The sequence below is a fragment of the Myotis davidii genome, unplaced genomic scaffold (assembly GCF_000327345.1).
Source record: "Myotis davidii unplaced genomic scaffold, ASM32734v1 scaffold3698, whole genome shotgun sequence".
In the NCBI taxonomy this organism is placed as follows: Eukaryota; Metazoa; Chordata; class Mammalia; order Chiroptera; family Vespertilionidae; genus Myotis; species Myotis davidii.
In genome coordinates, this window is record NW_006289683.1 from 63,223 (window position 1) to 73,140 (window position 9,918).

Sequence of the window (9,918 nt, forward strand, 5' to 3'; positions counted from 1 at the left end):
TTTCTGTTGTCATTTCCCCCTTGAGAATGCTGGGGGGGATTACGTGACTATCTAGGTCCACTTTCCATAACTTCTGGTAATGTTTGCTGGTTCACCACAAGTTATTAAGGAAAAGTTACTTACCCAGGGTTACAGAAAGCAGCTGAAAACTTAATTGGGGTTGGGACTGTTTAACAATTCCTCTCTGGCAATTGCATGTGCCTGGAAGCCTTTGTGGAGAATAAATGCCTTGGGTTGATGTCTAGAGACTGCATTTGCGGAAGAGACAGAAAGGGAAATGGTTGAGTGAAAAATTGAAAGATGGTGTTTAAATTTAGTATTTTCTTTTCTTTCAAGGAAAGGAAACTTGGAATATGTAACCCAGATGTCAGCTGTCTGGCTGTCTCCAAGTCTTCCAGTCTTTTAGAGTTTTTCTTCATTTCAGTAATAACACACACACACACACACACACACACACACACACGCACGCACACACACACGCACACACGGCCCTGCATGCAGCCCTCCTCTAATCTCCTATAGAAACTAGCAACCCCTCCTTCCCAAGAATTCACGGAAGCTCTGCATCAAGCTTCGTAGGACCGTCTTGTTCTCCGCCCATTTTAGCTGGAATGCGGGCATTGTTGCCATTAGCCCTCCTCCGAAGACCGCTGGCACTGGAGCAGTGTACGGGGCCATCTTTATTGAAGTTTGGGTATTAGGAGGGAAGAGACATCATGGCTCAGCAAACAGATTAAAGTGTAATCCGTGCACTGATACAATGTCTTGGATTTGTTTCAGAACAATTCATTGTGGGAATAGTACTCAGCCATAAAAAAAGATGAAATGTTGCCATTTGCAACAACATGGGTGGATCTTGAGGGTGTTATGCTAAATGAAGTAAGGCAGGAGGAAAAGGACAAAAAAATATGATTTCTCTAATAAAACAAACAAAAGCTAACTCAGATTTCAGATAACACAATGGTGGTTAACAAAGGGGGAGGTGAGTGGAAGGGCAAATTGGGTAAAGACAGAAGAAAACTAGACTTTGGGTGGTAAGCATGCAGTCGAGTGCACAGATACTCTGAGTTATAATGCTGTGTACCTGGAATGTATATGATGTCATTAACCAATGTTACCTCAATAAATTTAATGTCAACATTAAAAAAATAACTTACTGGGGGTTGGGAATGAGGGAGTACGTAGGGATGTGGAGTAAATAAAATCAGCTGCAGGTTGCTAATTGCTGAAAGTGAGTGCTGAGTGCACGGGGTTCGCCATACTACGCATTCTACTTTTGTACCTGATTGAAATTTGCATAAGAAATATTTAAAAGAATAAGTTCCCTGGCGATCCCTGATGCAGGAGCTTTCCCACTGGCTCCCACCCCTTCTCCCATTAGCCTCCTACCGCATTTGGGGACATCTCCCTGCCTCTCCTCCTTCCCAGGCTGCCCTGGGCTTTGGGACCCACTTTAATACCTGGGTAGCCCATGAGAATGGTGTGCTGACTCCCTAAAAATAAAGAAATCAGTTTTCACCCTAAAAGGAATTCTGCCCCAGCTTTACAAAACACCCCATTCAGGTAAAAGCAACACGCTAGCATAGACAGCATTTCAGGTTAGTTCTCTTCCTCCTCCTATTTGTATTCTAACTGATAATTGTCTAAAAGGGCTGACTCAGGGAGTTATAACAGGACCAAGTAGGTTAGTCTTGGGGAGAAAGCACAAGTCAATGTGGCGAATAGGCAGGTGGTTGTTTTGCATTCTAAATAAACGATATGCAAGGCAGCCCTGCCCGGTGAGCAGCCCTTGCTCGGAATGGTGGCCTGTTTGATTCCAGGTCAGGGCACACGCCAGGGCTGCAGGTTTGGTCCGTGGTTGGGGTCCTTATGGGAGGCAACTGATCGATGTTTTCTTCTCTGTCTCTCTCTCCCTTCCACTCTCTCTAAAATCAATGAAAACATTTTTTTAAAGACATTGTGTCATACATAAATAAAACTATCTTAAAATAAACCATATAACTTTCCCTCACTACTCATCTCTACTGCAGTAGCCCAGCGGCAGGCAGCCAGCACAGCCAGCCCATCCGAGGTGTCCTGAACCCCCATGCATTTCCGCGAGACAGGAGAGAGGCCCAAGGGCGGGCGGCCCAGCCCAATTAACCAACCTTTCTCCTATCTTAGCATCAACTGGCAGCTGCTCCTTTAACTTAACTTTGTCTACTTTGGCCTAAAAAATGCAAGCTTGCAGCCCTGAAGTCAGCTGAGGTGAATGCTCACCACCAACCCCTCCGCCACCCCAAAGGTGTGTTGAGGCAGGGAAGTTATGTACGGAAAACAGTGTTTCACTTCAAACACATGTGGGGGCAGACGGGGAGAGTCACTCTGGATTACACTAATAATGTAAAGGTGGGACTTGTGTCTGTTATTCCCCCCCCTTTTTTTTAATATATTTTTATTGATGTCAGAGAGGAAGGGAGAGGGAGAGAGAGAAACATCAATGATGAGAGAGAATCATCGATTGGCTGCCTCCTGCACGCCCCCACTGGGGATCAGCCCACAACCCAGGCATGCGCCCTGACTGGGAATTGAACCGTGACCTCCTGGTTCATAGGTCGGTGCTCAACCGCTGAGCCACGCAGCAGGCTGTCCCCTTTCAACATTTCCTGGAGGGAGGACTGGGATTGAGCTTTGCGGGAAGGAAGGGAGAGGGAGCTGTGGCTTCTGCAGCCACTTGCCAAATGCCTCTGATCAAGGGCCTGGGAAAAGTGGACGTGTTACGGTTGGCCTGTGCCCTTGTCCCCAAGCACATGTGAGACAATGTCAGCACTTACTTCTGGCTCTAAATTGCAAAAACACTTCCTCTCTTTCTGCCAGGACCATTCTTCCTCCCACTCACCCCCGGAGTCCGACACAGTTTCCATTCCAAGGAGACCTGGTAATGATTCCAAGGAGACTGGCTAACATGTTCCCGTGACAGCGCTGGCGGGCGGCGAGAGAGGGCACGGGATAAGTTTAGGCTGAAATGAATTAGGAAACATTTTCAAGTTGCTCTTTGAAGCTTTTATTGCCTTATCATCAAACGGCTTCTCTTCTGTGGCTGTATATTGATTTTTTTCTGACGATGAAAAAGTGTTTCATCTCTTCTATGATAATCAAATAGTCTCAGTTAACAGTAGCCTTCTTTTTTCTGAGCCATATTATTCCACATATAATAGAATTATCCCACAGGCCCCATCTCCCAGGACTGCCATTCAGCATTAGTCTCTTTCTAATATTATTTTTCCTATCACTCCCCACAATAGGACGTCTCCGTTCCAAACATACAGCTGCAGGGGATTATATCATTATTTGCCTTTGCTCTAGTCAAAGTATTTTATGGGAGCTTCCTGTCATTTGTCCTGATCTATGCTACTATTTATCAAAACATCACCTCTGAAATTGCCTGCTTCTCTAAGGTGCCAGAAAAATATATTTCATGTCAAATACAAGTTAAGCCATTATAAATCCCACTGGGGTTTCAAAGCGGGGCACACTTGGGATTTTATTTTCCTCTAAGAATAATGCCCTTCCTAATACTAAGTCAATGGACTTGTAGATGAGTATGCTGTCATAATATGTCCCCAAAGCCCCTGGCCCATCAGAAAATAGTCACAAAATATTTGTTTCTTTCCTACATACTTGTGTGGTATATGAGAAGGCTGACCTCATGTTTGATTCAGTGTTCATACCTGAGTGGGAAGTGGGTTAATATCTTTCCTGGGTGGAAAGGGAGGTATTATTAGACCCAAATCAGGAACTCGGGAGTCTAGTCCTACAACTGCTGTAGGTTAGTAGTTCCCATGACATCAAGCACATCTTAGCCTCCCTTGGTCTCAGGTAGTCATTTGTAATCTTACAATGGCTTAAGTCACCCTAGAAAGATTATTTACAACTTCACCTTTGCATTTTCTTGCTGTCATTTCCATCCATCATTCCTTTGCCATCCTCTGTGCTCACTACCTGGTGTTTTGACAATGGCTTCTTGAACTTCTTTGTCACAGACATTGAGTTTACTAGCAATCTTGAAAGCTCAGCTCTGGTGTTTTGTCTTGTTTTTCAGAGAGGAAAAAAGAGGGAGAGATAGAAACATCAATAATGAGAGAGAGTCATTGATCAGCTGCCTCCTGCATGCCCCACACTGGGGATTGAGCTCACCACCCAGGCATGTACTCTGACCATGACCTTCTGGTTCATAGGTCAACACTCAACCACTGAGCCATGCCAGCTGGGCTAATCTTACTTTTTGCTCCCAATTATTCCATGGCTTGCCATTGTTTCCCTGGTGTTTAGGGCCCTCCAAAGTGGACTTGCAACGTACCATTCCAAATAGTTAGCAATTTCCTACATGTCCTCTATACTCTAGTCTATTTGAAGTTTGGTTTTGACAGTTTCTGAATGTGCCTTCTTTGTATTTTCAAGGCATATCACATACCACACAGATTTCTATATTTGTCTAGAATTTAGATGGCAACCTTCTAGATAATAACCTTTCCAAGGATAGTTGCTAGCATTTATTGACCAAATATTTTTCCCCATGGACTGTGTGAGATATTTTACATTCATCATCTCTAGATTTTCTAATAATGTTAGGTGGATAGTATTATCTGTATTATTCAGATGGGAAGTCATAGACTCAAAAGTGGTTAGATGATGTCCTCAAGCAACACAGCAAGCATGTGACCACTCATGTCTTAGTTGTTTGACCTGTATCATGTAGAAGAACACTAAATGGAATAGTAGTCAATAATATTGTAATACCTATGCACAGTGCTAGGTGGGTACTGGACTTACGGGGGATCACTTTGGAAATTATATAAATGTCTAACCACTACGCTGTACATTTGAAACTACTATATACTAGTATTAATGTCAACTCTAACTAAAAAAATAAACAAACATAAAAACACTAAAGTGAATGAATCATGATGCTGGCACTTGCCCAGCAAATGTAACTGGGCAAAGTTAAACATGAATGAATGTAAAATGATGTTTTTATACCTTTAATGCAGCCCCTTCACTTTAGATAACTGCCACCAGGTGGCAGTGGTTCGCTACAGCCATAAAATCTAGTCTCAAGATTTACAAAAAATGGAATAGGAGAGCAGGAAAGGCCAGGGGAAATTATTTGATGCACTCTCCTTATTTTATGATAAGAACACTGAGAATCTGTAAGGCTATTCAAATTATTCAGATCTTTTAGTTAGTCAAAGAGCAAAACTTAAACGTGGGTCTAAAACTCCCAAAGCTAGTATTTCTTCATTATACACACTTGTATATTTTTTTTCTTCAAAACTTACAATTTATAGTTATAACTCCCCCATATTTTCAATATTAAAATATTCATTAAAATAGCAAATGTGGTCAAAATTAAACAAAAAATTTATTATAAAAATCTAAGCATTTCAAAACAAGTAATATGGCTTTCGTGTAAAAAAATGTTAAAATATAGATAATGCAAAAAAGGAAAAAATTACATTTCCAACAACTAGAGATAATTATTATTGGGTATATATTTTCCCAGAGGCTTTTTTTACTCATCTGTAAAACCCATTTTAAAAAATTAGACATAATTTTATTTTAAAAGTGGAGGCCTGGTACCCAGATTCATGCACTGGTGGGAGGCATGGCCTGCGGGGATCAGCCTGCTGTGGGGGCGCCGCTCACCCCGGTCAGTCGAGCAGCTGTGGACCCACCCTCTGAGTGGCTGCTCCCACTGTGGGAGCGCACTGACCACCAGGAAGCAACTCCTGTGTTGAGCGTCTGCCCCCTGGTGGTCAGTGCACATCATAGCGACTGGTCGACCAGTCATTCTGGTTGTTCCACCCTTCAGTCGCTGGGCTTTTATCTATACTAATAAAAGAGTAATATACTAATTAGACCAGGAGAACTTCCGGAGACCTTCTGGACATCCTTCCAGGCAAAGCTGGGGGCTTGGCCAGCCTGCAAACTACCCCCAGACAGCCCTCAGCCCCTCACCCAGGCCGGCCATGCCCCCCAGCAGGGACCCTCACCCTGATGGGGGTGTGGCCAGCCTACAAATGGCTCTCAGCCCCTTGCCCAGGCTGGCCACACCCCCCAGCGAGGACCCCCACCCTTGATCCGGGACTCCTTTCAGGGCAGACCACCCATGCACCAGGCCTCTATCTATACTAATAAGCAGGCAGGTGAGCAGTTAGGAGCCAGCGATCCTGGATTGCAAGAGGGATGTCTGACTGCCGGTTTAGGCCTGATCCCTGTAGGGACATCCACTGAGGGGTCCCAGATTGGAGAGGGTGCAGGCCAGGCTGAGGGACACCAGCCCCACCCCCATGCACAAATTTCGTGCACCGGGTCACTAGTATATATAGATTAGACATTTTTCTTTACTCATTTTTTAAAAATTAGATACAAACCAAGACATAATGTAATAACTTGTTAATCAAATTAATCTTAAATTTTCTCTATAATCTTACTTTTATAAATAGACATTTTCCTTAGGGAACCACCTGGATCTTTTTATTTTATTTTTTAAATATGTTTTTATTGATTTCAGAGAGAGGGTGGGAAAGGGAGAGATAGAAACATCAATGATGAGAGAGAATCATCAATTGGCTACCTCCTGCACATCCCTACTGGGGATCAAGCTCACAACCTGGGCATGTGCTCTGGACAGGAAATCGAGACAGTGACCTTCTGGTTCATGGCTCGGTACTCAGCCACTGAGCCACACCAGCTGGACCTCTGGATCTTTTAAAATTCTCCCAAATTAACCATGTTTACTAATAAGGGGAGATCATTTTTAATGTACTGTTTTCTTCTTCATATACTTCTTGAGAAGATTCTCGGGAAAAATTTCAGTTTCATTTATATTTTGCTTTCTCCTCATTTTCTTTTCAGTACGGGAAAGAGAAATGTCAAAACCCTGTGTACCCAATCCATCTCCAAGTAGAGATGTATCTTTTTTGCAAAAGGCATTTCTTTTTCACTTTTGAAACATTATTCCTTCCCACCTCACCTGTCTTCTTAGGATGATGATACAATACCAGAACATATTTCTCAGCTGAAAGGACCAGGTCAGTTACATAAAATAGTATATTTTACACTAATGAGTATATGATAAGATGGTTTTAAATGCCTGACAAAGGTCAATCACATTGTCTTTACTAGAATGATTACATGCCTCTTATGGTGGGCTCTGTCAAGCTTTCTCTCTATATAGGGATGCTCTCTGAATCTATAAATATTACTACCATTATTAGGAAATTTTGGCCCATGTGATTTCTATCATCTGTATCTGCTGTTCTTAACGGTCTATCACCTTTGCCTTATGGGTATGCTGTAGAGGTGAGCAGGAGGAAAAGAAGTTTGTTGGGGGGGAGGGGGGGACCAGAGATAAGTGCCAACTATTAGTACTCTTAATGGGGACCACTGTCGGAGTTAAAGATGTGGGGGAAGAGGAAGGCAGATGAGAGAGGACTTAGGGTGACTTGGGAATAGTCAAAGCAAGAGGATTGGGGTAGGAGCCCTGCTAAGAATGTTCTATATGACAACTTGGACTCAATACTTATGTACTTGTCAATGTTTCTGAGGCCCATTAATCCCAAACTCTGATACCTTCATGTCATAAAACTCCAGGTGCCTGTGTATCCTAGCCTTGTAGCCTTCCACCATTCTTCCATTGATGAGATGGAAAATGAATCTGAGGAAATAATCATTTGATAGCTCCTCCCAGGTGGGATAACGATAGTCATGTGGCAGGAAGTGCTGTGCAGAGAAGGTGCTCTGGGCCTCGGCCCCCCATTCACCCAGGCCAACTGCTGAAGTCCTGGCACACGGCTCCCATTGCATAGCCACCACGGTGAACTGGAGCATCAGGTTAGTCTGTAGGAGTCGCCCTGCTTGTTCCTCTTCTGATGTTACAGTACCAAGGACAGGAGTGGATGAGGGGTCATTAGTGAGACAGAACTGTGAAGGATGAGGAAAAATGCCTGGTTCTGGCTGGGAAGTTACCAAACTTAAAATCCAGTTCTTCTCGACTATGTCATTTCTCCTGTGAGTGTCCTTTACTACTCACATGCATTTCACTTCTGGTCACCAGAAGCGTAGAGGCGTTCCTCTAGACCAGCGGTTCCCAACCTGTGGGCCGCGACCCCTTTGGGGGTCGAACGACCCTTTCACAGGGGTCGCCTAAGACCATCGGAAAACACACACACACACACACAGTGTTTGTGATTAATCACTATGCTTTAATTATGTTCAATTTGTAACAATGAAATTGGGGGTCACCACGACATGAGGAACTGTATTAAAGGGTCGCGGCATTAGGAAGGTTGAGAACCACTGCTCTACACCAAGCAGTTCTCTGTGACACCAGCTGGGTGTCCTACAATTTCATTCAGTTCTGACACTGTCGACATGAAGACAGTGTCAGAGGCCACAGGCCAAGCGCTCAGTCCCACAAGAATGTCTCCTCCCCGCCCCCCCCACACACACACACACTTCAGAAGCTGGTCACAAACCCAGGTTAGCACCTCTGCTTCTGACCAACTACTGGTGGCCCATGAGGTCTGAAAGGTTGGCGACCGCTGGATTAGAGGTTCCAGACCCACCCTCCTTGGGCTTAATTTCCTAGAGCAGCTCACACAACCTGAGGAAACACTTATGCTCAGTTTACTAAAAGGTATGATAAAGGACACAGATGAGAATCCAGATGAAAGAGAAACACAGGGCAAGGTATGTGGGATGGGGATGGAGCCTCCATGCTGTCTGAGCACACCACTCCCCCAGCACCTCTATAAGTTCACCAACTTGGAAGTTCTTTGAAGCCCAGAGATTTGGGGTTTTATGGAAGCTTCATCTCTTAGCTCCATTTTCAAGCCTTCTCCCTTCTTAAGAGAATGGGGGGTGGGGTGAAGGCCTGAAAATTCTAGGCTTCTATTCATGGTCTTTCTGGTGACCAGTCCCCATCCAGGAGCCACCAAGGTGCCCACCTAGAGTCATCTCATTAGAACCAGAGACACTTCCATCACCCAGGAAACTATAAGGTTTCAGCTTTGTCAGGAACAGAGGTCAAAGACCAATATTAAAACAAGAGATGCTCCTAGTGTTCTTATCACTTAGGAAATTACAAGGATTTTAGGAGCCATGTCAGGAACCAGGGGCAAAGACCAAGATACCTTTTCTATTATCTCAGATAGTATCTGTAGTTCAAATCTCACAAGCCTATCCCTTAGGAGTCTTTAAGATCTAATAACATCTATCATACATATCCCAGGGACCTTCTGCTATTTCCCTTGCCCCCATTACAGCACATACACTTCTCCAAGTAGCCAAGTCTTTGATCTATCCCCCATGGATATGGTTGTCTCTTTCAAAGTAGCTACAGATCTGAGCATCAAGTATGGTGCCTAGATGGAAAAATATTCCAGGTATGAAACAGATAAGGGCTTTCATTAACTACCTCTTCCATTCTATATTCTACCACCTGAAAGATTAAAGTACTATAAAGAATTTTATAGTACTTTGGCTTTGAAACATAGGGTCCAAATTTTATTAGTGGTCATATTGGCTGAAATGTTAAGCAAGTTACTAAATACCTCTGGGACTTAAAAAAAAAAAATTAGACTTCAAAATACAACTAAAAGACGCAATGGACATCACCCAGAACCACAGGAAGACTGACTGAGGGGAAATTCTTCAACTAGAAGGAAAGAGAACAGCATAGAGACTCAGAGGAGGTGCAGTGCGGAAAATATAAAGGTGCGGAGGTACGCGCGGAGCGGGCTGGTAGCTGAGGGCGCGGTTGGCGTATTCAATCGGGAGGGAGTCTCAGATTCTGAGCTCCAGTTCCGGGCGAGTCTCTGGGGACCCAGACTCAAACGGGAGAAACAGGACTGTCCGGCATCGGTTGGAACTCGC